Genomic DNA, 27760 nt, shown 5'->3' with positions numbered 1-27760 from the left:
TGTATTATTAGTAGGGTTGGGTACTGAAACACTGCGCCCAACAAGGCACCGCTTCGTATGCGACCGGTGTCTAATGGACCAAATTGCAAAGCAGATGTCGGTGTCTTGTTTTCGGTGCCAGAGCTGTATTGAAATAGTTGCCCTCTGGTGTGGACATTATGGGCAAAAAAATGCATCACCGCATGTGTGCCATCGCTATTACGGCAAAACTCTCTCTACATGACTCTGGCAGCAGGTAGCCTACTGCTAGCTATTAGCTACCTTACACAGTCTAAAGTGTGAATGTATTTCACCCCCCATACCAAGCACATCAGCTGGTAGAGGGGGGGACCTTGGCCCGGTGATGGGGAGCATAGATAAAAACAGTAGATTGCAACGTGTCATGATTTGCCATTTAGAGACAATTGATGATGACGAAAGCGGCCTTTTATAAGGTTAATATGATGATATTTCTGCAAAAGAACTGCAAAAGTAAGATGAGATTACTTGGTTGTTTAACACTTAATTCATATTTCATAGATTCCAACAAGTGTTTAGTGCTGATATTCAACAACCAAGAGACAAAAAGATTGCTGTTTGTTTATGGAAAAGCTGGAATTACTGGGGATTTTCTGCCGTGTCTGTGGCTGCCATCACTGGCTAATGAGGTATCCGGCTCCTCCATACTGCATGTGAGTTTCTTTAAAGCACCATCTGAAGGAATTTGTGTTGATCACTGTGTATGAGTTTGTGTGAGACAGACAGAAATCAAGAGGCAGAGAGAGAAAATGGTTTTCTGAATGCTCGTGTGTGCGTGTGTGTGTGTGTGTGTGTATGTGTTATTTTAGTTTGTTGGGTGGCGAGTGCATCTGCGTCTGTGATATACTCACTGCTATTCCAAACAACCGGGCACAGAAGCTCAGTGTGCCTCTGTGTGTGTGTGTGTGTGTGTGTGTGTGTGTGTGTGTGTGTGTGTTATTTACAGGTTATTTCTGTATTTTATTCATGCATATGGACATGTTTGCAGATTGCACATTTAGCTTGCAACAGCAGTATAGTAGAACTTTGTTATAGGTAATGTACTTTAATTAATGGACCCAATAAACTCGATTTAAGTTGTGTGTGTTTTTGCTCACATGTGTCTGTGTCTGACTGTGTGTTTTACATGCTTCAGTAAATCCCTCCAGTCTTACTGCTCTGCTTTCCCCATGACAACAGTGAGTCATTTTTCCTGTGGCTTACAGGGACACACACACACACACACACACACACACACACACACACACACACACACACACACACACACATGGCCACAATCCTTGTGTAAATAACAACCTTTTTATGTGCATACTGTAGGAGGCTGAACAACCAACTAACCTTGTACTCCTGACACACAATTTAAATGCAACATTTTTCTTCTTGAACATGCAGAGATATAGATGGATTGTACGAGGCTGTGAATGCGTGCGTGTGTGTCAGGATATGTGAATATATTCCAATTTTATGTGTGAAAGGGGTCTCATTCAGAAAAATATTTAAATTAATTCACTTTTGTTACCTACGGAGAACATATGAATACAGTCAGTGAAATCTGAGAACCTTGTCAGAATAGCCTGAGTGTCCAATATTGCTGTGTTAAAATTATCCACAGAAGTCTAACTTCAAAAGCTTAACATTGCTGCGAGGAATGGTTTTATGATCATCACACCTAATTACTCCAGGAGCCGGTGTGCTTTACTTTTCAATTTTGCAGTGATTTTATGTGAAGGCTTCAGTTTGCTCAAATGGGGCACACATTTTTTTCTGCACAAAATTTTAGAATTCACTGACTGTTCAAAGCTAGTTCAATGATACAATGATTACTTATAACTAATCCAAATTTTGTGGATGGAAAAGTAGTACCACAGAGACCACTCAGTGTCAGGGTTCTAGCAGTGTAGGAAGTACGTTGTTCATACAGTGCAGCTAAAGGTTAAAGCGTGGTTAGACACCCCTTATCTCTCTCCACGAACTTTGTGTCTTTTGCTTGTCTTTGTTGTCTGGACACAATGAAGTGAACTACAGGTACTACATTTTAAGACAGTCTCTTTTTGAATGCATTCATCGTGTTGAAATGAGGAATGCGGTTTTGTGAAGAAGTTCAAACCCTACTTTCACACGTCTGATGGGTAGTTCTCAGATTATATATTTTAGAAAGTTATAAAATATGTTCGAATACAGCCCTCCAATTTCACTGTTGAAAAGGGGATTTTAGAAGCTGTTAGACTATCAGGCAATCATACTGAAGCATTGGTCGGGATGGAGTGTTTCCCTTTGGCATTATGAGTTTGCAATCATGATGGCAATTTTTACAGAAAACCTCAGGTTTCGTGCCATGCTTGGATATCGTAGGAATAACTAAGTTAAAAAACTAGATATGTTTAGTATGCCGTTGGGTCACTGTTGAGAAACATAGTCTGACTGGCATGAAGATCTTCCCCAAAATATGCAAATTGCAGTAGCTGATCAACATGTGCAGTTGCTCCTGCAGCACTGATGCAAGCCAGATACATAATGGATGTCTTTAGTAGGTTGAAATACTGTTTGTATTAAATCTGTGATGCAACAGTTGAGCCAATATTTAGCTCCGCACTATCAGAGGTGGGGGAGAAATAGCACGGAAATGATTAGAAGGCAATATTATGTGTTTTCCTGGGCTATGCTGCAATAATTATAGTAAATGAAACATTTGGAGCAACTCTGTGATGATGGCAGACCTCTCCTGCCACTACAACAGCTGGCACGGATAAGGGCTGCAGAAAAAGAGCGAGACAGTCGAATTCTGGCCCAGGGGGAGCGCGGACCCTGAGGTCGCACAGAGGGCACGGAAAGAAACGTGTGTGAGTGCATGGATGAATGCATAATATTATGGAAGTGAGACGTGGAGTGACAGTATGACCTCTTTCTGGACATGTTGCAGATGGTTAGGTATGTAGCTAGCTGCCTGACTGGCTTAGACTGGCCTACATTAAGGTGGGGATGATGGGTAACAAGGAAATATGTGCAGTGCATGCTTTTGTCCACTGGTGTGTGTTTGATTTCTTCTAAGTGTGTTTTGGCTGAAAGGAAATGACTCATTTTAGTGAGGCTTTTGCAAACCGCACATACTATTTGGGATCCACACACACACAAATGAACACACACTGCAGGACCTCACATTCACATTTGCTTTTGAGTCCTAAGACTGCCACAAAATAGCACACACACACAAACCACACAGCAATACTAGGTCAAGCTGTCTGTGTGTCATTAAAAATGGATAACCGTTTGACTTACTGAGCCGGTGTGTGTGTGTGTGTTGCTATAAAGTGTTTTTTATTGGCCTGCCACGGAGGAAATAAGAAAGTCCCTCATTCCCTGATCCATTTTGGGTGAGTCATTGGCAGGTATGAACAGGAGATTAGACTAATGTGAGGGTGTGAGTGAACATGTGTGTCTGTGTGTGCACATGATGATGCTTTTAAGTGTGGGTGTGTGGTGGTGGTGGTGGTGGGTTAGTGAGTGGGTGTTTGGATTACACTAATCTGTTGAAACGGTAAGTAAAGTTAGAGGTGGAAGGAAACTTGAGAATTAGACACAGATGGAGGATGTTTGTGAGAGTTTTTCAAAAAGAGGCTAAGCTGAAAAAAGTAAAATACAAAGACAATATCGACAGGTTTTAAAGCTGTGATGCAATGATTACATTAGATGCAGAGCCTCTGCATACTGCGTATTCCCTGTAGATGACTGGAAATGTCAAGTACCAAGACTACTGTCACAAAATGCTGTTAGATGCCAGAGAACATTATGAGGAGAGAAGCCAAGGATGCCTTTGCAGTGTCAGGTTAACGTCATATATGTATTAATGGGATTGTGAACTTCTTGTTAATCATAATGGTGAATAATAAAAGTATTTTGGTTACCAGAAGACTTTTTAAAGCAACTAAAATGCAATGTTATGTCACTTCTGTCATTTGAAACCTGTTTAAGGTCCATTGAGGATCAGTTGGCAGAAATGGAATATAATGTTGTTTTGTATATTTTTATTAGTGTATAATCACCTGAACCATTGTGTTTTTGTTACCTTAGGATGAGCTGTTTTTATCTACAGAGTGAGTGGATCCTCTTTCATGGAGTCTGTCATGTTGAACTGCCATGTTTCTACAGTTGCTCTTTCATGTCCATAGCTTCTGAGTTGTGTCCAGTTGCCACTGAATCCACACACACTGATCCTTTAAAGCTAAATTTTACAAGCGCTATGGTGGCTTTTGTTTGCTTTTGTTTGCATGTCAATCGTGGTAGACATTACGAAGCAGACTGTACAGAGCTGGCTAACATCCTCTTTATTGCTGTCATTTGCATAAAGTAGTTGTGTTAAGCACTTACTACCTGTAAACTGGGAAAATTGTGGATTTTCTTTGTATTGTACTCACGCATTAGCCCTCCTATTATAACCCCCAGTTTCATTTGTTCTGGTGCCAGCCGTGCAAAGAAGTCATGTTCTTCCCAGGCACCAGACTAAAACAACCATTTCCCCTCAGCGCGTCTGGCACTGAACAGAGGGGGTGCTTTCTTTCTCCAAGCAACTTTTAATGTTTCTGATTATCCAAATCATTTCAGTATGGGCTGTGACCATGCATACAAAAAATCCATGATTTTGTAATTAGCATCAAAATTATGATCAGACTTTTAATTGGACCTCTGTGTTTTTTTTTAGTGTGTGCTGTTTATAGTTCCTGCTACAATAATTCGTTTTTGGCCACAGGACTGAAAAACAGTATTGTGTTTGTTAAACCATGATGGTTTATATTTGCTCTCCCTGTTGCTCAAGCCCAGAGTTTAAAACTGTTTTAGCTGTTAAAGTACCATTATACTGGAAGACAGCACAAACACATTAAGGAAAACATAATCTAAACCAACACCAAATCGCGCTCACACTCACATTTACTCCCCGTCATCCCGCTGTCTATCATCTCTCCTACCGCCTTAAAGAGCAGAAATATCTTAAAAAACAAACTAGCAGGAAGAGAGAGAGGAATAAAATGAGCGAGATGCGAGGAGAAAGAGAGAGAAACAGTGAAAACAAGAAGCCAGTAAAATCCCAGTCTAGGCCAAACAGTGTCTGCAGGCAGCGGCAGGGTCGTGAATCTCTCAGCTATATTTAAATCAAACAGAGATGTATTCGAGTAGAAATCAGTGTCCAAATCAGGAAGAGCAACTGCAGCACATACACTGAACTGAAAGGATGTGGGCGTGTTGTATTGAGAGAGCTGACAAAAAAAAAAAACGAGCAAGCTAGGGAAAAAAAGAGAATAGTATAGAAAGAATTTTTCTCTTTCTGTCATAACAGTTTTGATGCATCCAGACTTAGGAAATCTTATGACTGCACTCTGAACAAAAATAACCATTCATCATCATGATCTGAGAGAAAAATCAATCAAGCGGATGATGAGACCATCGCTCATGACTTTCGAAAGATACAGGCTTATGGGAAGAACTGTCATTTTTGTTTATTATAAAGCTAAAAAAAAGTCTGACCTTATATACAGACATATAAACAGTTAATCATTATTGATCAAAACTTGGAGCTTAGTAAGCATTTGTATTTTTGTTTAGGTTTTGTTTTTAACTGACACTTAAATGAAATACAGACGTAATTAATCTTATTCCTCAGATACAATATCTCTGTGGGTCTATTATCTTAAAGGGTAATCATTCTTCTTGTCCATACTGTGAATGCCCTTCCTGAAGTGATTTCAGTGTAAGTGGTGGAAAGACACAACCCGCACTCCTCGTTTTGTTTAAAATGAATTTCTAAAGTTCAACCAGAGCTAATACGATCAGTCTGAGTTAGACAAACCAAGTGGTCATCTTCAAAAGTCATTCTCATAGAAGTACCAAATTCCCGCTGTGTGTCACTGTCCCTCTGCCGCAGCCCAGCAAGGAAACTGTTAGAGGAAGCACAAAGAAGGAATTTCATACCAAAAACATTGCTACTTTGAAAGTTACTCACTTTATTTGTGTAACAGACTCCAGAGGTTTCATATTAGCTTGAGCTGAACTTTACAACATATCTTTACATAGATAGACTGTAAACTTATCCTTTGAGGCAGCATTTTTCCTAACACAGTCCAGCACTTCTGATCCAAGGACTTAATGCTGACTGGCAGAGCAGTTTCATTCCAATCTGGTTTAATTCTTTCATTCTAACCCAGAGATGGCAAATACATTTGAAATATTATTTTATCGCTATCAAAACAGTTCTGAAAGTAATTTTAGGAATGACGGTGCCATTACTTCACCATGTGGAAAGATGTAATAACCTTTTTATCAAATCATCGCACAAAATATCAGATTGACAATAAGTATCTTTTTATCCTCTCTCTCTCTCTTTTTTTTTTTTTTTTTTTTACAACTATTGGATGCAAGGTTTAATACAGAATAAACTTTTAAGGAATGCATCATAAGTCAACCAACAACCAACTATCCAATAGAACATTAATGTGGGATGATTCTGAAAAAACGCAGAAATACACTTACAAAGTAAAACTACCAATGCTACCAATATTGTTATTATTCCTACAATATTCCTGGAAGATTGGAACTTAGTAATGCTATGCACCATTTATGAGTGTATCACTGTTCTGTTTGTACCGTGTTTTGTCCTGCTGCTGGTGTCGCTATTCCACCGATTGACAGTTGGTGGTGGTATCGGGCAAATAAAGGTAGTAATTTGCCAACAAATGCAGTGAAGAAGAAGACTGGTAGCAAGTCAACCTGGATCTAAACAATGTGTGATTAAAGATACAAAAAAAAAAAAAAACAGCTTTGCAGATGTTTTATGAGGAAGGAAATGCATTTAAAGGCAGGGTCAGCCATTCTGGAGAAAGATAGTTGAGTCTCGTCTTTGGGTTATAGTAAATGGGAAACAAACAAAGTGACTCAGAGTAAGCCACAAAACACAACATGTCAACTATCTTTCTCCAAAATGACTGACCCCACCTTTAACTTGTTTGTCAGGCTTCAGTGATATTCCTAATGTGTTTTGGTGAATGTAAACATACATAAACTGTTTACATGAAGTCCTGACCTACCTGTCTTACTTTTTACCACACTATATAAATCCACTACATCCTGGGTACTCACTGAAGGTTGGCACTGCTTAAATAGGGTACTGCAGATTCATCCAATACAAACATAATCCCCAGAGAAAATGAGCTGTAACAATGGCACTAAAACCTGCATAGCTTGGAGCCAAGTGTAATTTTCTGTCCTCTCAGGTAGATTTTGCCCCAGATGAGACTGCCTGCATGCTTTCTGTCTTGTTAAGGTAAGAAATATATAAAAATAGCCACACAATCCACATCTGAGTTAAAAAAAAAAAACCCTAAAAACTCTGGATTAAGTAAATGGATATCAGTCAAGGATCAAGGATTTACCACGTCAGTGCACACCATGAAACCATTAAGTACTGTCTGTATATTTCATGCATGCAGTGTATTTTACTTTCACGCCGTAACCCATCCAACCTAACCTTTCGTGACACACCTTAGGAATATTCAGCCGGTGAGTTCGTCCTGTGACCCCGAGCATGTGAAATGTCAGGCAGTGACAACAGATTTAGGTGGGACGCAGGCGGGCTGACAGCCAGCAAGGCAGGAAGGCAGACACGCTTTGTCTAAGGCACTGACATTTTGGGGAAGAGAATGTGAAATATTGGCTGACATTTGTGCTAGGGGAGTGTGTGTGTGTGTGTGTGTGTGTGTGTGTGTGTGTGTTTGTCCTTGTGTGCATGTGAAGACAGTTGTGTGAGACACAAGTCTGGGAGCAATGAGGAAGAAAGAGCGAGTAGGGAGAAGATACAGCAGACTAGATTTTGAGGCAAACATCCTGCTGTCTGAAAGATTCAGCCATCGTCCCACTTTACACACTTGCACTGGACAATTTAAGAGCTTACTTACCATCTTCATGGTCCACTGACTTTTTGGAAACCCAGGCAATATTAGTGGGATTTACAGTGTATCTTCTCAGTAACGCAGGATAGATCAGTGGAGTTGTGGAGTATTGCACGAAACCAAAATGAATTTGGTTGAAGCGGCATTACAACCTGTTTTGGCTTGTAGCCAAATTAAGTGTGGGCCTGTGAGCCTTTGTCACAGATTTATGGTCTTAGATTGGACATAGGTTTTTCTTTACCCATTGTTTAATGAAAATATCAATGACATTTTTCAGGAAAAATTGTAAGAAAAGGTAAAACCCATGAACAGAAATGACCTTCTTATGCTTTTAATCGTCTTGTGACACATTTATTATGGAACCCTTTGATTGGTTTCAACCCCCATGCTAAGAACAAATGGATTAAGGAGCTCCTGAAAGTGTCACTCAGTCACTCAGTGTCAGACAGACGTGACTGAGACAAAACTGTCGACTGGGACTAAAAGCTCATTATTGCAACTAGTCGAAAACACATTCATTTCATTATATAGTCCAGTTCAATTACTGGAATGTTTTAGTTTTCTAGCAACAGCACAGCAGAGCGTCCAGTAGCATTTAATCAGAGAATTTCTGTCAGAATTCAGGTTTTTGTGTATATACTGTGTATAACCATATTACTATTAAATATGTACTGTATTGTCATTATAGAAAAATAATATAGAAATGTCAGTAACTATCCTGTTAATGAAAAACTTTTTGGATTAAATCTGGTTCAGTCTAGTTTTTGCTCATCACCTGATTGCATCATTGATTTTAACTAAGGCTATCCTGTATCCTGTTGTGAATAAAAATATGAATCCAGTTTCTGGGCACTTCTTGTAATATCGACAGTCATTCAGCCTAACAGTGCACCGTCACTTCTGTAATGACGCCAGCAGATGTCTATAAAGATTATCGTGTCTGGAAATTGTGTCGATATTGCTTCGAATGAATCACCCTCAGACTGTGACAAATGTAAGAAAACACCCTCAGAAGAGAGAAGAGGGTCACTCTCACCTTAACAAGGGAACAGAGGATCGCAATCACCTTCTTATAGAAATGACATCAAACAAAGGATGCAAAAAACATGGCCCAGTCAAAGAACAGGTCCAAATATCGAGTTTTATGATGCATTTATACGTTTCAGCGGATTAAAAAGCACTTCCCCAAATTGAGGTTGAGCATTACTCCATGTCCTATGATGCATGACACTGCATATAGCACATTACAATCCAGTACAGTGCTGTAGGGGCGCCGCAAGGCATGCTGGGATGGCAGGTTTTTTTCTACAACACCTGCAATCTGAAAAGCCTCGAGGTAATGTTCTGGTATAACCTGACACAATGTATTATTTAAAAAGACTCAAGTGGAGTATTTGAGTGACAATACTAATGTATGACAATAGTAATGTTATAATTAGTAATAGGGGAAATCAATTAGATTACGGAAAACAACGTTGCAATGAATAGAAAACTGTTAAAACCCTTTAAGCTGTGCTGGAACCAAAACAAGGACAGTCGAGCAGGACAGTCAAGGACAATCCAGTGTAACCCTCCAACCATGACTGCTACACAAAGTGACGGTGGAAAAGAAAAACAGAAACAGCACAGTACAGTGCAGCAGAGTATTGCATTGCAGTGAAACACAGTGAGTCTGTCAGTTGCATCGGCAGTGTTTGGGGATTTTATTCCTTCATACCTTTTGGCAGGTTAGCCTTTCTTTAAGAGATACTGTGTGCCAACAAAAACAACAACGGTGTTTGTGTGTCTGTCTGTGCCTCTGTGTGTGTGTGTGAAAGAGAGAGAGAGAGAGAGAGAGAGAGAGAGAGAGAGAGAGAGAAAGAGCAAGAGTGGTGAGATAGGAGGGTTAGAATGATATGGAAGAAGAAAGGAGAGGAAGTCTTATGGGGAGGAGAGAAAGCAGAGAAGAGAGGTGATGCCAAGGTACCCTGCTGTTTTCTCACTGACTGGAGGGCACAGCTACATTTCCTTTCTGTGTGATTACACACACACACATACACACATACACACACAGGCTTTGAACATTGGCTCCCTGGAAGGTACAGTAACCTGGATTATTGACGTAAACGTACACAATGGAGAAATACGACTGAGTTTTCATACTGTAACTGAAGTGAAGGTTACAGTCAGTATAGAAAAGAGTGAGTGCACACCAGTAGTTGCATGCACACCTCGTGTTTTTGGAGTATGTCGCTTATGTGTTTGCGCAGGTAAACATCATATCCAGGTTACTGAAAAGTCAATAAGCCTTCATTCCAGTTTTGGGGAATCCTAATATTCTAGCTGGAGTACATTACTAGCAGCAGAGATACAGTGACATGTAAACTCCTTATTCAGGTTTCTATAAAGTGTCTGTCACGTGCAAATGTGTCGTCAACTTTATGTTTTTAACTCTGTCTGACACTGGAAGGTACCTTTTGGTAAATGCAGCCAGTTCAGGCAGCCTAAATCAAAGTAGGTTTACATCCTTAACATCCTAAATCAGTCAGAGGTCGGCAGGATTATGTAAACATAATATCCCAAATAGGATAAAACCTGCAGGACCTAAACCTACATCAGTCGATTTTTGGCCACTTGGGGTCAGTGCAACAAGCTGTAAACAAACTGTCGACATATAATCTCCTTAGAAAGTTTACATGGCTAAAGTGCTACCATTCAGTGGCTTTATGAGCAGACATCGTGCAACATTAGCAATCGTTTGTGGTTGTCCAATATTCATTCTTCTTTTAGCTCTGTTTTGCTTGACACTAACTCCTGAGGGAAATACCTTGCTCTTTAGCTGCCAAATGCTCCACTGTGTGTTCACCAGCTAGTCTCTAACTTGGCCCGTCTACCGTCTGGTACTGGTCAAATAGTGTACAGTCAGTTTTTGGAGCTTTGCTGAAAACAGATGCCTGTCAAAACAGTTTAAGTTGTGGGCTGCGAAACCAAAACAGTGAGCTGAAAGACGCTGAAAGGCTTTGATCCATATTGTAAAATACTGTAAAACTGTTCTACCTTCTTAAGATGTAAGGAAATGCATCCATCAGAACTACAAGAATTCACATGCAGACACTGCTTCTACCCCCTTTCTATGATCCTTCCCTTGTCCTCTCCCATCGACACAACAGTGCAGTTACTCCCTCCATCAGCTGCCATCTCCCCAGGAGGACTCTGTCTGCTGCTGCTTGCAGCCGAGTGGAACAATCATGCAGTCACACCTCAGGAACAGAAGGGGCCCGCTCCCTCTGTTACAAACCATTCGGAGGTGTCCTTGCGACGCAGCGGGGTTACAGCAAAGAATGCGTTTTCACAAGGTTGAGGATTTGAATCTGGCCTTGTCTTATTTGATCTCCTCCCTGTCTCACACTTAGTGACCAGAACTGTTACATTAAAATGCCACTTTTGTCGAAATCCAAAGAGAGTTTTAAAAATGACACTGACCTTCCCATTTGGAACATTTTAATTTACGCTTTGATGCTTTTTTGTGTGATATTGTACACACTGACTGTCCAGTGGTGACAGATGACAAGCTCTTGATTTGTCTGAAAGATGAACTATAATTATTGGTTTTGAATTTCCCTTGGGATAAATAAAATATCTATCTATCTATCTATCTATCTATCTATCTATCTATCTATCTATCTATCTATCTATCTATCTCTAAAACTGCACATTTTAAATGTCATAAATGCTTCACCAACTTGTTCAGAATTTGAATTTGGATTAGAGAAATCGTTAATTGGGTCAAGATTTACCTGCGTTATTAGTGAGTCTTGACAGGTTACGTTTCATTTGATTCTCTCACTGTTTAATAGGTTTTTCAGCCCCTATTCTTTGACTGTCTGCCTGCCTGATTAGCTGTCCATCAGCCTGTTTGTTCCCTTTCCTGCCTGTCTTTCTGTCTCTGTTGCTCTAAAATGCTTATCGTCTTATCCTCAGTTCCCTTTGAATATATTCTACCTGCAGATTTGCCTTCCCTCCCTTTCTCTCCCTTTCCTTTTCTGCCTCTCCAGCAGCAGTATCTGCCCAAACAAGTCAGCCTTCCCCTTAGTCTTGATTTGTCTCGCTTTTGTCAGTGGGAATTTTGTTTCTTTTCCATCACTTCTCCCCTCCCTCTCTCTCTCTCTCTCTCTCTCTCTCTCTCTCTCTCTCTCTCTCTCTCTCTCTCTCCCTCCTGCCTCTCTTCTCTTAACCCCGGCGAGTGTGTGTATATGCTAGTGTGTGCGTGTGTCTGTGTGAGAGAGAGAAAGAGGCGACAATGGGTTCAGCCTTTCAGCCAGTCTGAAGCCAATCAATGGAAGCTTATCAGGATGTGCTGTGCTGTGCTCTGCGGCTGTCTGCAGCCGAATCCAAAGGCAGATAGGACTGAGCCGGGTCTGTCTGGGCTGGACTCAACAGGGGGTGGAAGAGGGAAGGCTTAACAAGTGCGTGTATGGGAGCTTTCATGCGAATATGTGTTGCTGGATGTCACAAAGGACGATAGAGGGAAGAGTGTGTGTTTGTCTTTGTGTCAATCAGGCGGAATGTGTGGAGCATTTGAAGATCTATACTGTATGTGTGTGTGTGTGTGTGTGTGTGTGTGTGTGTGTGTGTGTGTGTGTGTGTTAAACAGGGATACAACTACAGTTTTGTTTTGTTATTGATTAATCTTAAGCTGGTCTATAAAACCAGACAGTTAGAAAATTTGCGACAAATGCTCATCACCGTACAGCCTGAGGTGAGGTATTCATTCATTAATTTTCTTTTTGTCCGACTACCAGTGCAAAACCTGAAAGAAAATAAACAAAAGTGTCACATTTAAGAAGCTGGAACCACCAAATGTTTTGCATTTTTGCTTGAAAAATAACTTAATATTAACTTATCGATTTATTGACTAATAGTTTTAGCTCTAGTGTAAGGACTTTGTGAATGTCCCTGTTAATGGTGGGAGATTAACCATTCAAAATACATGTTTGTTTTTAACAATGGGTCATTGATTTCAGGCAGAAATAGCCAAAAACTCTTCATTTCCAGCTGGGGACTATTGATTTTGCAAGCTCTAATGGTAACTGTCAATGGCAGATTTTATCCATTATACAAGATATACAAGAGGAAGAGAACAAAAAAACAGGAAACAAGCAAACCAAACCCAAAATCATGACATGTGTAGTGGTGTGTAGAGCTAGTAAGCCCTAGTAGTGTAAGTAGGATAAGAGGAAGCTGAAGGTGAGGAAAAGGATGAGGACTGATTGATGTGTTTAGTGGATGTAGCCCTATCTCGGATGATGAGTTTGACTGGGGTTGCTTGCTATAGTTAGACTCCATTCTAACAGTTCTGACACTTTTGCCGTCTCTGTTTTCGGTTTACAAAAGTCTAAAAAAAAACCCCACCAACCTCCGAACATTTTATAGTCCTTGATGCTGTGCCTGGTTACAGTTGCTAAGCTACATAGCAATCACTGTTTGAGGGAGGGGTTTACCGATCGGTCAGTTGGGTGTGTACATGCATAAAAATGAGATGCAGTGATTATTGTGTGATCGTAAGAGAGAGAGAGAGAATAATGGAACAAATGTGTGCAATTTAGGCTTTGAGCCAACTAGCTAATTGTAAATCCAAACCATAATGAGTGTATTAGGTTGGGTTAGGGTCCTTTCACACACACACACACACACACACACACACACACACACACACACACACACACACACACACAAACAACCATTTTCAATCCCTGCCTTTGCACCACACTTCCCTCCTCCCCAAAACCAAAGTGGCTGCTTCTCTTGTGACTTTGCCATCACTATGGTAATCACCAAGGCAACAAGTTACCGTAGTGACTTTTTGTAGCTTTGTTTGTCTCGCCCAATTGCCACAGCTTCCTGCTGTTAATGTCCAGAGCAGATTGAGGCAGATTGCTTGAGGCAATTATAAACGTTAGCAATAAGGGAGCATGCGTTTTTGATTTACCACCTTAATACATTTTATTAAAATTCAGAGTAATCACTTCAGAAAATTCAACTCTTGATGGAAATCTGATTTTCAGCAGAGTTGTGGCTCCCTCGGCATACTGACAACCAGAAGAGACTAATTGGGGTTTCAATTAGGGCTCTGCCGCACCAGACGGCTCCTCCTCTCTCTCTAATTAAAACCTCCGACCGGGTAATTATTGGTAGAGATGGATCTGTGGAGGGGTGGAAGGGGGAAAAGAAGCACATGAAGGGATGGCTTGATAGACTACAGGGGAGGCGGGGAGTTTAGGGGGAGGTGGAATGATGGATTGAGGTATTGGCAGAGAATGAGGAAGTGATGGACAGATGAAGGGGAAAGATAGGATATGAGGAATGGAGGTGTGAAAGATAAGAATGTGGATAAAATGAAAAGCAGAAGGGATGGGATAAAGGGAGCATTACGGACCCAACATGGGGCTGATTAAGGGAAGGGAGGATGAAGGGGGGGAGGTAGAGAGGAAGGGCGTGAGAGAGAGGGAGGGGTGCAATTTGCTGGGATCTTAGCGGAAGGGCGATGGGGGTAGAAGAGGACACAGAGGAGAAAGATCACTAGACTCTAATGATCAGTCTGCAAGCTTCACTGTGTGTGCGTGCGTGTGTGTGAGGGTGGGGGTGTGTGTGTGTGTGTGTGTGGGGGGGGGGTTGCCATGGCAATAAGTGCAGCTCATTATAGAGGGTCCATCAAGTAGTCAGCAGCAGGTGTCCGTCCTACACACACAAATATCCATCAATCAATCTGTAATCTGTCACATGAGTGTTATTAAACTTACCTGTGCTGGTCTATTTCCCACAAACCAATGGAGGGGAAGCGATAGAGGTGGAATAAAAAGGAAAGCATTGGTAAACACACACTCCTTCTCAATCATCTAGACGCTCAGTACACAAAGCTCATCTCAGTGCAGCAAGAGAGCAGTGAGAATCCACTGCATTGGTGTGTGTGTATGTGTGTGTGTGTGTGTGTGTGTGTGTGTGTGTGTGTGTGTGTGAGTTTATGAAAGACATCATTGCACACTCTCGCCAAATCCCCTTTGTCATCGCAGGCAGGGACAACAGAACAGGAGTAGGTATGCGTGTGTATGTGTGTGTGTGTGTTTGTATGCATCAGGTCTTCAGCCAACAAACTAGTGGAATCAATAAAAGAACCATACTTACCAAACTTCTGTCGTAACCTGTACATTGATATTGTTCTTATCAAGTTGTTGGACCGAAAACGGTTGTCGGTAAATGATGGGGGATTAGAGTTCCCACAGAACAGGCTTCAGTATGGCTGCACAGTGGTTAGTGCACATGTCCTGCTGCGTGAACAGACTCAAGACTGCTGACGCTGTCTCCCTGAGCTGAACTTTTTTTTTTCCAACAGGTTTGATGGTGCTGTCTCATGTGGTCACCACTTTGCACAGGAAGAACAGGAAGGAAAGATTTGCCCCAGTAAATGACTTTGTTTGTCATTGCCACCCTAGATTTTAACTGTACCTTGACCCACTCTGTAGTTGAATGTATGTATGGATGTTGAAGGAAAACATGAAATAAAACTGAACAGTAATAGAACAAAAAAGGTAAAACAAAGGGTTTTGCAGAAGCGTCCAATATCAGTGTTACCTCTGGTGACTGGGGATGTTTGTTCGCAGTGCCAGCAGTCTGAAAACACACCGAATTTAATTTAGTGTGGAGTATATTGCCAGCTTTGTACGAATTTTTGTGTTCATATCTTGTTTTTAGCCTTTGAGCTGAGTCTGCTCACACTTGCAAAGCTCTTGATCTGACTCGGATGCTATTAAACAAACATTCCTGAAGTTACAGCTATGGTTGCATGATAATTATTGGGGCAGATAATGGGTCGATATTATTTATTTATTTTGAGCTCTTATGTAAAACAAGAGGCATATGTCTGTGAAGTTTTTTGATGTAATTTAGAAAAATGTTTTTGTTGTGTTAACAATAGTGAGATTTGGTTAGAACGGAGCTATGGATTATTAAAACAGCTATCTTTGCTCATTACATCTTTGCCTTTCTTACCATTTAAAACACAAAAATGTAAAATTATTGGTTATCGGCATCGGCATTGTGCATCCCTAGTTACAGCAAGTATTTGGCAGCACACTTAACTTGATTTTGTTTGGAGTGCACTCCTGCAAGACACACACCCTAGTTTAAACTGAAGCATTTGCAGTCTTCCTTTTCTCTATTTTAGTCGAATAGTCTATTATGTCGTGTTCATGTATTGAGTCTACCCTGCCGACTTCATTTGAAACAAAGTTTGCAGGAAAAAAAAAAATCTGATTGACACAGAAATACCTTTTATTTCTTTTTTTCCCGTACGCATCCTGTTATTTTGGTGGACTAGTTATTTGCTCTGAACTGCCCCTATCAGACGAGATCAGACCAGCCTTGTTATTTCACTCAACTCAACAGTCAAAGCAAATGAGAAATCTTCCATGTTGTTTTGCAGTGAGTTATAGTGTCTGTTAAAAAGAAGAGTTCTTTTTCAACACCTACCATCCAAAGCAGCAGCAGCTTATTTGATGTTAAATTCTAAGATACCTAATTCTCCAAACAGACTCAATGAACGCTTGCTGTTAAAACATCCAATATCCAACTGTGTGTATTATCAGCTACTGTACACACTGCATGAGCAATTAAAGATGCTATAAATCTTACAAGCCCTTATAGACTCATACACTGTCACACACTGCTTTCACAGCAGTCCTTAAATTCCTCAGGTGCATCTAATATAATTCATTTAAGGGGCACAATGCACCAAAGATGTAATCAACCCATTCTGAGGCTCTGCAGTGTATATACGCCACAACAAACTGGATTTGCACTGTGCAGGATAAAATATCTGCTCCAGTAAACAGCAACAGCTATTCCTACTGGGCACCACAGTTCATACATTGCTTTTCAAATAAACGAATACTGGAGAGACAAAACTTTACCAGACGGTCTTGAACACAAGGAAAGAGAGTTAGAAAGATTATATACAGACAAAGCTAACATAACTTCTCTGAGAAACTCATAATAGGAAAAAACAATGGACAAAACAAATACTTTTCAAAATAATATTCATTTTAGAGCCTTCCGCTAGATTTATCACGCTCAAGTATTATTAAATTTTCAAAATAATGATACTGTAGAGTGGACAGAGAAAGAAAAATAATGTTGTGAGGGACTTATTACAGAGGAGGATACAGACACACATATATATTGTGTCTATATTTTCTATATTTTTGTTGTTGTTTTTAGTTCTTAGGGGTTGCTTTTCTGTTCCTTTATGTGTATCTTTGTACTTTTGTCCTTGTATAACAATAATAATAATAATAATAATAATAATAATAATAATACATTGGGGAGACTTTCTGAACACACGTTGTTGTTTTATTACCTTTAAGGACAAAGCTAAATGACAATTCAGTAGTGACAGAACAGCAGAATGCTATGCGCCTTCTTTTTGGGGATGATAAAGCGTCTCCATATGAGAACATTAAGTCAATTGATCAGCTAGCAACACAGTATGATTGCACAGGCTAAGAATAATTCCAAGCCTCCCATGTATAGCTCCCTGTATGACTGAGCAGGGATGCCTTAAACAATAAATACAGTAGTTTGTCACAGTGTGAAGTTTTATATTAAGGCTCAAAGGCTAAGATGACTGTGGCGTGTGAAGTAATTACCTTTCAGAGATGAGTATGTGTCTGACAGTGTAATTGTAACTCCTGGGACTCCTGGTGATTGTGTGTGTTTGTGTGTATTCATGTCATGCTGCCTGTGCATGTGTGTGTGCACATAGTGCTTTGTAATCTAAGTGTGCTTTCACGCATGCCTGTTTACTTGAGCTTCCCTCCTTGCCAACAGTGCAGTCAGGGTGGATGCTGCAGTTCTTCAGACGCTGAAAAATACTCAAAGTCAGCAACGACAAGGCTGTCAGTATATCTGTATTTTAGTGCTTTATAGTATAGTGGTGCTGCAGTATGGATAATATCAGCGTCTGATCAGCTGATCTTAACCAGATACTATTGGCGGTGACTGAAAACTTGCCATTTTCATGCAGTATCCCTCCCACCTACGCTGTATAATCCCCCCGCACAGCGCATTTTATTTATCTATAAGCACAGTTAATGCATTCGTTGATTTCCCCAGAGCATTTCCTGTAATGGCGAAGCAAAAACCAAAAAAAAAAAGCAAAAACTTGTCTGACACTGAAAGGCAGCATCTGCTAGCTGCTAATGCGCCTGTTGATGTGAAGCAGCAGTAAATGTAGAGATAATGAGGTAAACACTACAGTTTTAGAACCACTCTGCACTCATTGGCTTTAAGATGCATTTCTTGCTACACAAACTGTTTGGAGTCATTGAGGCCTTTTTTAGCCACCGCATCTTTTGCTGACCTCATGCTGTAGCTCACTGTGGTATACTGACACGGTTAGGGCCGGAGCTGCCTCTTTAATTTCCACTAGCACAGAACAGAGAGGGCAAATATTCTTATCTACTGTCGTTCTACCAAATGATTCTAGCTGATTACAGTAATCTGTTTTATTTTGAAGATGAAGTGGCTCATAAGTAAAAGGATTATCAAACAGTGGCAGGTGGTGTTCTAGCATCTCATCAGGTGCAGCCGTGGTGCCAACAGGCCCCTTTGACAGTGCTTTCCCTATAGCAAGGAAAGCACCGGTGTAACTCACAACTTTAACAATGGCTCAGCTCATGACCGAAATTTGTCGATTCAGGGTTTCTACAGTGAGTCTCAACTGTCACTTACGACTAAGAAGCTTTCCAGAATCTTTCCCTTTTGTCTTGAGAGGCTTCGTGCACAACCTGGTGAGCCTTTGACATAAAACCTGGGGATATTGGGGGGAGTTTCTCCTCTGATCTCTTAATCTCAAACAGGACAGCCTAATTGGAGCTAAACCAGACAAAGCTCTCATAGTGCCTACCCTCTGAACCAAACAAGGCTAATCTGCTGTAGGAATGAATACTTCAAGGTAATTTATTTTAGTTCTGCTTGTACAAAATTCCTCACTTGACATCATTTAAATGGGGTCAAATTCATGTCATTGTTTTATGGAATGAATCAAATTAAAATCTCATATAAAACAACAACATCAGAAAACAATCTGGCATTACAAAATGCAGGTGAAAATCATGTTTAAAAATAAAACTTGGCAACACGACACTCTTTCACCCACTTATGTATATTTTTTTTAACTTATTTTGAGCAACTCTGGTGCATAATCAGCAGCTCATTTGCATTTCCCCCTTCTCTTTCCATAACTGGAAGCATTTTTCTGAACTGTGCTCATCACAACAAGACCTTATTTAATGTAGACTGCTGTGACCATTGTGCTCTGGCAGGAGGAAATGCAGGGTTTTTTGGGGGAAGACATGAAATGAGGGATGAAAATCAGTTCAAATTACTCTGCTTCTTTTTCAAAAATGTGTAATCCAGATTTTGTGGGTGTTAAACCATAAACAATAAGCTTTATACATAACCATACTAGTCACTGTTAACTTAAATGATGATTTGATTCTCCATGGTCTGTTTTTAGCTTGTTCTTTCAATCAGTTAGAAGTGGTGCTTTTTGTTATTCAGTATTTCATTTTGTTGACTGAGGCTCCCACTTCTTTGAAACTCCATCATGAGAATCAATCAAATCTTGGCTTAGTAGAAACTTAAATATCTCATAGTGTCTTTACTGTGAGCCAAGTCATTATTGTCTGCTGAAGGGTTGCATATTTAACTTGTTTACTAGCCTTCCATCATTTGCAGCCAGAATTTAAATGTGGTATTATGTCTTGCTGGAGGACTGATACATGTTTAAACATCTTAAATTGAAGTGTGCAAATGTTCTTTCTATAAATAATGCATTGGAAGAGTTTGCAAAATGATGTTGTGAGTTGTTTGAAGTTCTTTTCTTGCTTCAAGAAAATAAGATTTTTGAATTCACATGGGTAGGGTCAATGCATAATGTACTGTATATGTCAGAGCAGAAACTCAGCAATAAATATATAATAATGGATGACTGAATGAATGACACTTTTTGAACATTTAAAAGGCTCCAGGAGTTGTGCAATCAATCTTGCAAACCTGCATAAACAAACCAAACAATCAGGAAGAAGATTGGCTTCTTCTGTATAGTTATTCTTAACACCTAGAATTTCCACCAGAATCACTACACTACACTTGACTCAACCCAAACTCCATCATCTATTTTTCTGACAAAACAGAAGTGATATGCTGGATCGCCAACAATGATATGAAGGAATAAATATTTTTCAAGTTGATTTAAATTCTAACTTTTTGTGTAAGTAAATATAAACTTTAATGATGAATGTTGTATGTCATAGCCGTGTATTGCCCATGAATGCTGATACTACTAAAAAAAAAGGTCCACATAGCATTGGTTCTGTGCCATTAGCAATTATAGCCATTAGTTCCTTGGCGAAGTTCAACTTTTTGGAGGAGCCATCGTGCTAGTTATCTTAGCTTGCTGACATTAGCCCTGATTCCCACTAGAAGTTACTTTTCACTCATGTCATTTCAACAACTGCTGAGTCATTGGCAGCACCCATGCACTGTGCTTGTCTTGCATTACACAAAGAAAGGTCGAGGGCGAGCTGTCTCTCTTTCATGGATCCAGTTGTGGTGACGGCAAATTACCAAACTCACAGTAACAAGCAGTGTATATCAATAGCCAAGAACATGTATGTTTGCAGTGTATAAGCTATGAAATGCAATGCCAGCAGATTTATTTGACTGTGACTTTTTCAGTCACTGTCCACCATGCCCTTTCTCTAACAGGCCATCCCTGATGTGCTGACCGGCAGTTCAGGCTCAGCCCTAGTGGAGGAGGGAGGAGAAAAGACCTTTGAAGTGAAACAGATCCCCGTCAGCTTCAGTGCTTTAACAAAGTAGCAGCTCAAAGCTCTGCGATGGAAAGCGACGGCAGGTAAAGAAAGACTACTACTAGGTGGTGTGTGGGCAATGTGTGTGTTGAGCTTGAGACATGAAAGCTGATGAGCTGAATTCTGTATCAGAGAGATTTTTTTGTGCGACTTTGTGTGTATTTTGGGTTTGGGATGAAGGTAACTTGCTTCACTGCACACACACACACACACACACAGGCATGCACATACATCCGCACACACATGGGAATGGTGATGTGGAGATCCTTCATTGAGCACGTCTCAAGCCCATCCAAGCATGCAGTTCTCCCAGTGACCTAGAAATGATTGACACGGCAAACAAAAGCTACAATAGCCCACTCCTTTCCCTATGGTTCAAGAATTCTGCCATCAAGCAACGAGGGTGTATCTGTAAGAAACAGGTCTTTGTTATCTGAGAAAAATATTGAGCAATATTCAATTCACATTGACACTTCTTGAATATTTAAAAGGTTCCAAGCCATGGAAAACATTTCAGTCTAAAAGAAATTCTTAACAATGCAGTCTTTTCAGCCAGTTCAATTCAATTTAATTTAATCTGGTGTTTGGAATAGTTAAAGCTTTATGCTCCCTGAAGACTGCAAAAGTAAAGTTAAAAATCTTTGAACTTATTGTGCTCCAGCCAACAAATTAAAGCTTTTAACCTCTTTCTAACCCCAAGCTGCCTTGCTATGTACTGGATTTTTTTTCAAGTCAGTGTTTTGGCCTAAATGACCCCCACTTTGTATACACTGGTAAAGTAGGCTGTATAGCTGAAATAAATGTGAAATATACAAACTAAACAAGCATTAAGCAAGACAGTATTCAGGATTTCTGCTGCACTCTGATGCACCTGTCACTCACCCAGGTGTAGAGCCAGCAACTGCTGTCCAAATGTCAGCAAAACCAAGGAGCTGGTTGTGGATTTTACTCACATTTTGGCATAGAAGGTGAGAGGAATGCCTTTACCGCCTCAGACAGTTGAAGAAATTCAGAGTCTCTCTGGGGGATTCCGAAGACCTTTTACTCTGGTGCTGTGGAGAGCATCCTAAGAGGGGGACATCACCAAGTGGTATAGAGACTGCTCTGCTAAGGACCGTAAAGCCCTACAGCAAGTAAGTTGCTTAGCCGAACTTACTTTCCGATGCTTCCTACTGTGCTGAACTTGAGCCAGAACTGGGAGGATTATGAAGGATCCTCAAAGTTGCTGTATATGACTTTCAGACTAGAGCAACTGCATCTCAGATCAAAACCAATGAATGGACGCTACGACCCACTGTACTCCACTGACAAAAACACAAATTTTACCCCCCAGATCATAAAAAACACTTGTTTCAAACTTGAAAAAAACCTAAATAAAGCTCACCAAAACAGTCTTTGTTTCTACCTTTCCAACAACTGCCATGTAATGATAGCTAAACTTTGGGCTGGTCAAAGTACGTCCACTAAAAGTTCTTTTTTTTGCCACTGACAGGCTCAGATTGTTATTGTCTGACAGCATTATGGAAAGGATCAGTGACGATTGATAGAATAGAAGCATTTGTTTAATCAGAAGCAGTTATATCGCTATCGCTCACTACCAGAATCCATAGACAAAATGATAAAATAACACTTTATTCAATAAATCTTATCAAAGCTGTCTTTGTTAGTCCTTCAACACAATCTCCAATGCTGTTGTTGTTTAAATCTTGTATATATAACCTTTAAAACCCCAGCAATAGACTATCTAACTTCTACACTCAGGCAAACACTTTCACTGTATCCACCAGTCCAACACAGTGAGACGAAGGCCATCAGGATGGTGAATTCTGTCCTCTGACCTCTGTATATCGGCCTGATGTAGCACATTGTCTTGAGAAACCTTTGCACTGCATCACTGCATTTTTTGACTTATATCTTAGTTTTTGCATACATTGCACGATATTACTTGTGTATGTTACAAATAAACCTTTGAATCCTTGAAAATGTCATGTAGCTAAAGAAATATGGAAATATGAATTATCATCATTAAAGGTGTTTCTTCTGTACATATATCAAACACAAAGGAAGAAACAATCAAAGCTAACCTACCATCTACTTTGTTTGATTTTTATGCCTGTGCCTCATGAGAGCCACTGAAAGCACCATGCACTGTAGATCCTGAATTGAGATGCAACCTGCTTTGAGTCGAAGCAACTTGAATATATCCTTAATTGTCATGAGATGGGAGGTTATAGTGCTGAATGGTATCCATAGCAACAAGGTAATCAGGTGCCCTGGGATAGTAGGTGGCTGTGCACACAAAAATAAGGTGATTATGACCCTTCTATACTATTTTCTTTTAATGACTGTAGCACAGGCTTCTCTTACATATTTTCTCTATTCTATTCAACCATTAATGCAACAAGGTTAGAATTCAAATTTCATAGAAATAATTATGAATATCTTAACACTTTCATAACACTTTTTCTCTCTCTCAAAAAACCTACATTACAATCTTTGCAGCAAATGACTAACACAACAAAAGTAAAGAAAAGGGTCTAATATGGCTTTGAAGTGCATTTTTCAGTTTAGGACCAGACTTAAGGGACAGGAAGATTGTCTTTAGCTGAACAAAGGAGACAATAAAAAAGACACATTGTGCAGAGTGACACTGAGAGCCCTCGCTCTCACCCGTGTTAACTTACATCCAACTGACATGTCGAGTCACAGAGACTGGAAATGAGTAGGAGATGAGGTTTCGACCCACTGAGTCACATCTCGACTGGTCCTGTCTTATACATAAACATGATCAGCGGCAAAGTGTGTGTGACCTAATCCGCCTTTGTGCATGTGCTCATCTGTGTAAGGGTGTTGCTGCACTGCACACTAAAGAATGAAGGTTTTCAAGGTGTCCTGGATGCTGTTTGGCACAAAATGTTGGAACGAGAATGAACGTGTTAGTGTGCAAATTAATGTATTCACTTTTTTTGCAATGTGAGATGCTGTGCACTTTAGGGAAAAGGGCAATTATTCTGTATTCATATGCAAAATGTAGTGTTTAATAGACCTGACAATCATACATACATAAAACTAATCAACTCAAGTATGAACACACACACGCACACACAAACACAACAGTGCTTTTCTACTGAGTAGAGTTACAGCAACCTGCCATGTGGGAGTTTTCTAAAAAAGTACATCAAAACAACATGATGAGTTCTCCGGGAATGGCAATTGATCGTTTTCTGGTGTTTGTAGATATTACTGTTTCCCTCACTACCTTGTTACTCCTAACAAAGTGAAGTGAATAAGGTCAGATGTCTTTGAGTCTTATCCTTGAATGAGGAGACGTTAGAATTTGAGAAAGGCAGGTGGATTGATGCAGAGTCTGCAGTTATGTGGGTGGACTGGACCGTTGGGATGAAGAGAGCTGAGAGTGATCTCGACAAAGAGTCTACAGCAATGCTAGCTGTTCTGTGAGGCTGTACTTAAGCTTTGTGTGCTTTGAGCCAAATGCTACTGTCAGCATGCTAACATGCTCACAATAACAATGTTATCATGCTGCTGTTTAGAAGGTAAGGCTTTCTATTGGCAGAAATGGAATATAACATTATGTTTTCATTAGTTTAGAATCATCTGAAAATAAGAATTGCTGTGTTTTTGTTACCTTAGAATGAGCTGTTTATATCTACAAAGGGAGCAGGTCTTCTTCCGCCAAATCAAACACTGGCCCAAGACCCTAGGGTGGGTTTTTTATGAGTTTTGCAGCCAGGTAAGGAGGAGGTTAGATATGTTGAAGGAACTTGGAGTAAAATAACTGCCCCTCTCCTTTGAAAAGATCCAGGAGACCAAAATGGCATCATTTACCACATGCTTGGTGTTTTTATTATTCAAAACCATTTTCTTACGCCTGTTAGGTAAAATTGTATGCATGAGACCTGTGAAGAACAGCCTCCCAACATGGGTTCTCTGTTGCATTTAAAGAAGCCCACCAAGAAACCAGGAACCTATTCTAACAGGAACACTTATTAGAGTCGGCAACCTCACACAACTCAGCATCTCATCTTTGACTAAATCCCATTCTACCCACTCTTCAGAAAGTGAAATATTTATCTTGTCTTTTCCACAACACTGAACAGTAGTTGACTTGTGTTGCTAAATTATGTATTTATTCAACACGAGCGGCTGCATTTGAATGTTTTTTTGACCAGCCGGATCAAACTGCTGCCATTAAAATGTATGAGAGGGCAGGATAGAGCTCAGAGAAGAGGAGAAAAGAATGGATGTGGAGGCAGGAGAGAAAGGTATAGAAAGAGAGGGAGAGGGAGAATGAGAGAGAAATAGGGAGAGATATTACTGAGCAGTTCCCAAAGGACAACCTCAATATATCTTTGCAATATAACAATCTTCAAAATGAAAAGTCTCACTTAGTAAATACTGAAATATAATATTGGTTGTGTGTGTGTGTGTGTGTGTGTGTGTGTGTGTGTGTGTGTGTGTATGCACACATACATGTGCCTGCTTCTGCTTGAATGTCTAGATGATGGCATGTTTTCTATCTGCTTGTCATTGTATTGTGTGTTTGTGTGTGAGGGGTTGACATGAAAGGGGTTGCCATGCTGTAGCCTTACTACATAGCAAAGTTGGATTTCATTTAGTTGCTGACTTCTCCAATGCCATTACCCCAAAATGTAATTACTTCATTGTTTCATTATCAATCAACAGGTTGCATGATTAATGGTTAAAGTATTTCTTTGTTTGCAAAAAGTTGCTTTAATAAAGATTTGAGATCTGTGTTAAATCAGTATTACTTGATTTCTTGGACCATTTTGGGGCAGTGGAAACTGAAAACATACATAACATTGACACATTATCGCCTTAAGGTATATTTGTTGTAGATGTTAGCTGACAGTTGCTTATTTATCCAACTAGCAGACATCAGCAACAATAGCCAGAGGTTTCTGGCCCCCCGTTGAATGTAAAAAAACAGCAAAAAAAGGAGTGATGAGAGAGAGGTAAGAGTGAACCAAAACATTAAAGTTACAGGCTCTAAACCAAAACAATAAGCTAAAAGATGCTACAACACTCGACAGACACTTTAAAATAACACATATTCAGTCATTGATCATTCAATCTTGACTCAACTAAGCACAAAAGAAACTAAACACAAAAGAAACCCACGAATCTACATCTAGTGTTTGTTCCATTCTGGGCTACTGTAGACACATGGCGATTCAACATGGTTCGGACCAAAACTTGTGGATAAAAACGGCTCATTCTAAGGTTCTTATTTTTAGTCCATTATACGCTAATGAAAACATGAATGAACCAATGAATATTCCTTGCCTGCCAATAGATCCTCCTAGTGAATTTAGCCAGTTAGCATTACTTTCATACATTGGTTACTAAAGCATGGTTCCTGAATGTCTGGTCTTTTTCAATGGAAGATACACAACAGAAAAGGGAAAGTAGGAAAAAAGTTACAGAAATGGTAACTTTACACTCTGGTTGCCTAGCAACCATTCATAAAGCACAGCCAGAAAAACCTTAGCCCGGCCAGATTGCTTGGCTGGAACTTCGTGTTAATGAATGCCCAGCTACACAAAAACAGAAAGGTGGGCGTGTGTCTGAACAAACACTAAAACCTGCAGCGAGAAGAAGAATCTCAAAATAGGCTTTATGTGCCTTCCCCTCTATGGATTGGAAGGCCAACAACAAATATATACCAGATTACACAAACTATAGTGGGACTACACAACAAAACAGTTAAGATGTATTTTGATGTTGTGTACAACCAAAAATACTGCATGCACCAAGAAACGTGATAGATAAACACATGTTGTCAGCAACAGTGGTAGCCATATTTCCCCACCAGCCACACTTTAGCCACTTTGCATACACTGACAAGTAGAAAATACTGTAAAAAAAAAAACAAACAGAGCCAGCTCCTCTGCTAGCTATCTTTGGTAAAATTGGACAGTATATCTCGATAGGTTGAAAGCTCAGATCAGATGATTTCTGATGTCATCCACAGCCAGAAATAAACTGTGTGTGTAACTTACTGGAAGAAAAGTGGGGAGTTACAAATTATAATGTCACCCACATCACATCACTGAAGTAACCTTATCCACGTTTTTATCCCCATTTTGTTCGACATCAGCTGATGCTGACAGAACTTAAATTCGGTCACCTTACTGAAACCGTATCTACTGACTCATTTCATTACTTAACCTAATATATGGATATATATGTACTGGCAAGAAAGACAGAAACCATCAAAGAAAAGGGGGGAATACTTCTGTCTGCTTCATAATCCAACTACAATAAAACAATACAGTTTATCTTTTTGTTTACTGGAAGCTTGTCAAGATTTTTGTCTATGATAGAAATCCGTGGCCATCGAAAAACATTTTATGTGACACATTTATTCCAGCAATGGGAACACTGCAACCACACGGCTGTACATTGTTGTATAACTGCAGTATAAGCGAGGCCTAGAATTGGGCCCTCAGAGCCCAAAAATAGAAGCAGATTAAAAAGTGACAGTGGAAAAAAGTGGATCAAAACTTCTTAGTGTTTGATCATGAAAAGACTTTGCCACAATAGGAAGTTGAATCAGGGAAAAAAGACTTTTGAAGACAATCACATAATGAAACAACAAAAAGACAGATAAACAGCCACACACACACACACACACACACACACACACACACACACACACACACAGAGTCAGGGCTGTAGACACTTACAGCAAGTATGTTGCTGATTGAGGCTGATTGAGCGCGAGTGAGTGCACTGGCAGGAGGCCAACTGTTTGGGGGAAATTACGAAGATGAGCGGCACATTGCCTGTCAGCTTTTTTTTTTGGGACGAGATGCCTCGTAACACACACACACGCGCATAAACACACCCGTGCAGTGC

General features: G+C 40.1%; 1 long non-coding RNA gene across 1 annotated transcript in view; it reads left to right on the top strand.

Moving 5' to 3' along the window:
* Positions 1-27760, top strand: part of LOC127358768 (uncharacterized) — a 70078-nt gene that overhangs the window by 28320 nt on the left and 13998 nt on the right. Inside the window, exon 4 of the long non-coding RNA XR_007882535.1 lies at positions 20757-20904. This is a non-coding gene — a long non-coding RNA (uncharacterized LOC127358768). The remainder of the gene's footprint in view (positions 1-20756; positions 20905-27760) is intronic.

The sequence above is a fragment of the Dicentrarchus labrax genome, unplaced genomic scaffold (assembly GCF_905237075.1).
Source record: "Dicentrarchus labrax unplaced genomic scaffold, dlabrax2021, whole genome shotgun sequence".
NCBI classification, from domain to species: Eukaryota; Metazoa; Chordata; class Actinopteri; family Moronidae; genus Dicentrarchus; species Dicentrarchus labrax.
Note: the sequence above shows the minus strand (reverse complement) of the source record. Positions and strands in the feature narration are given on the sequence as shown.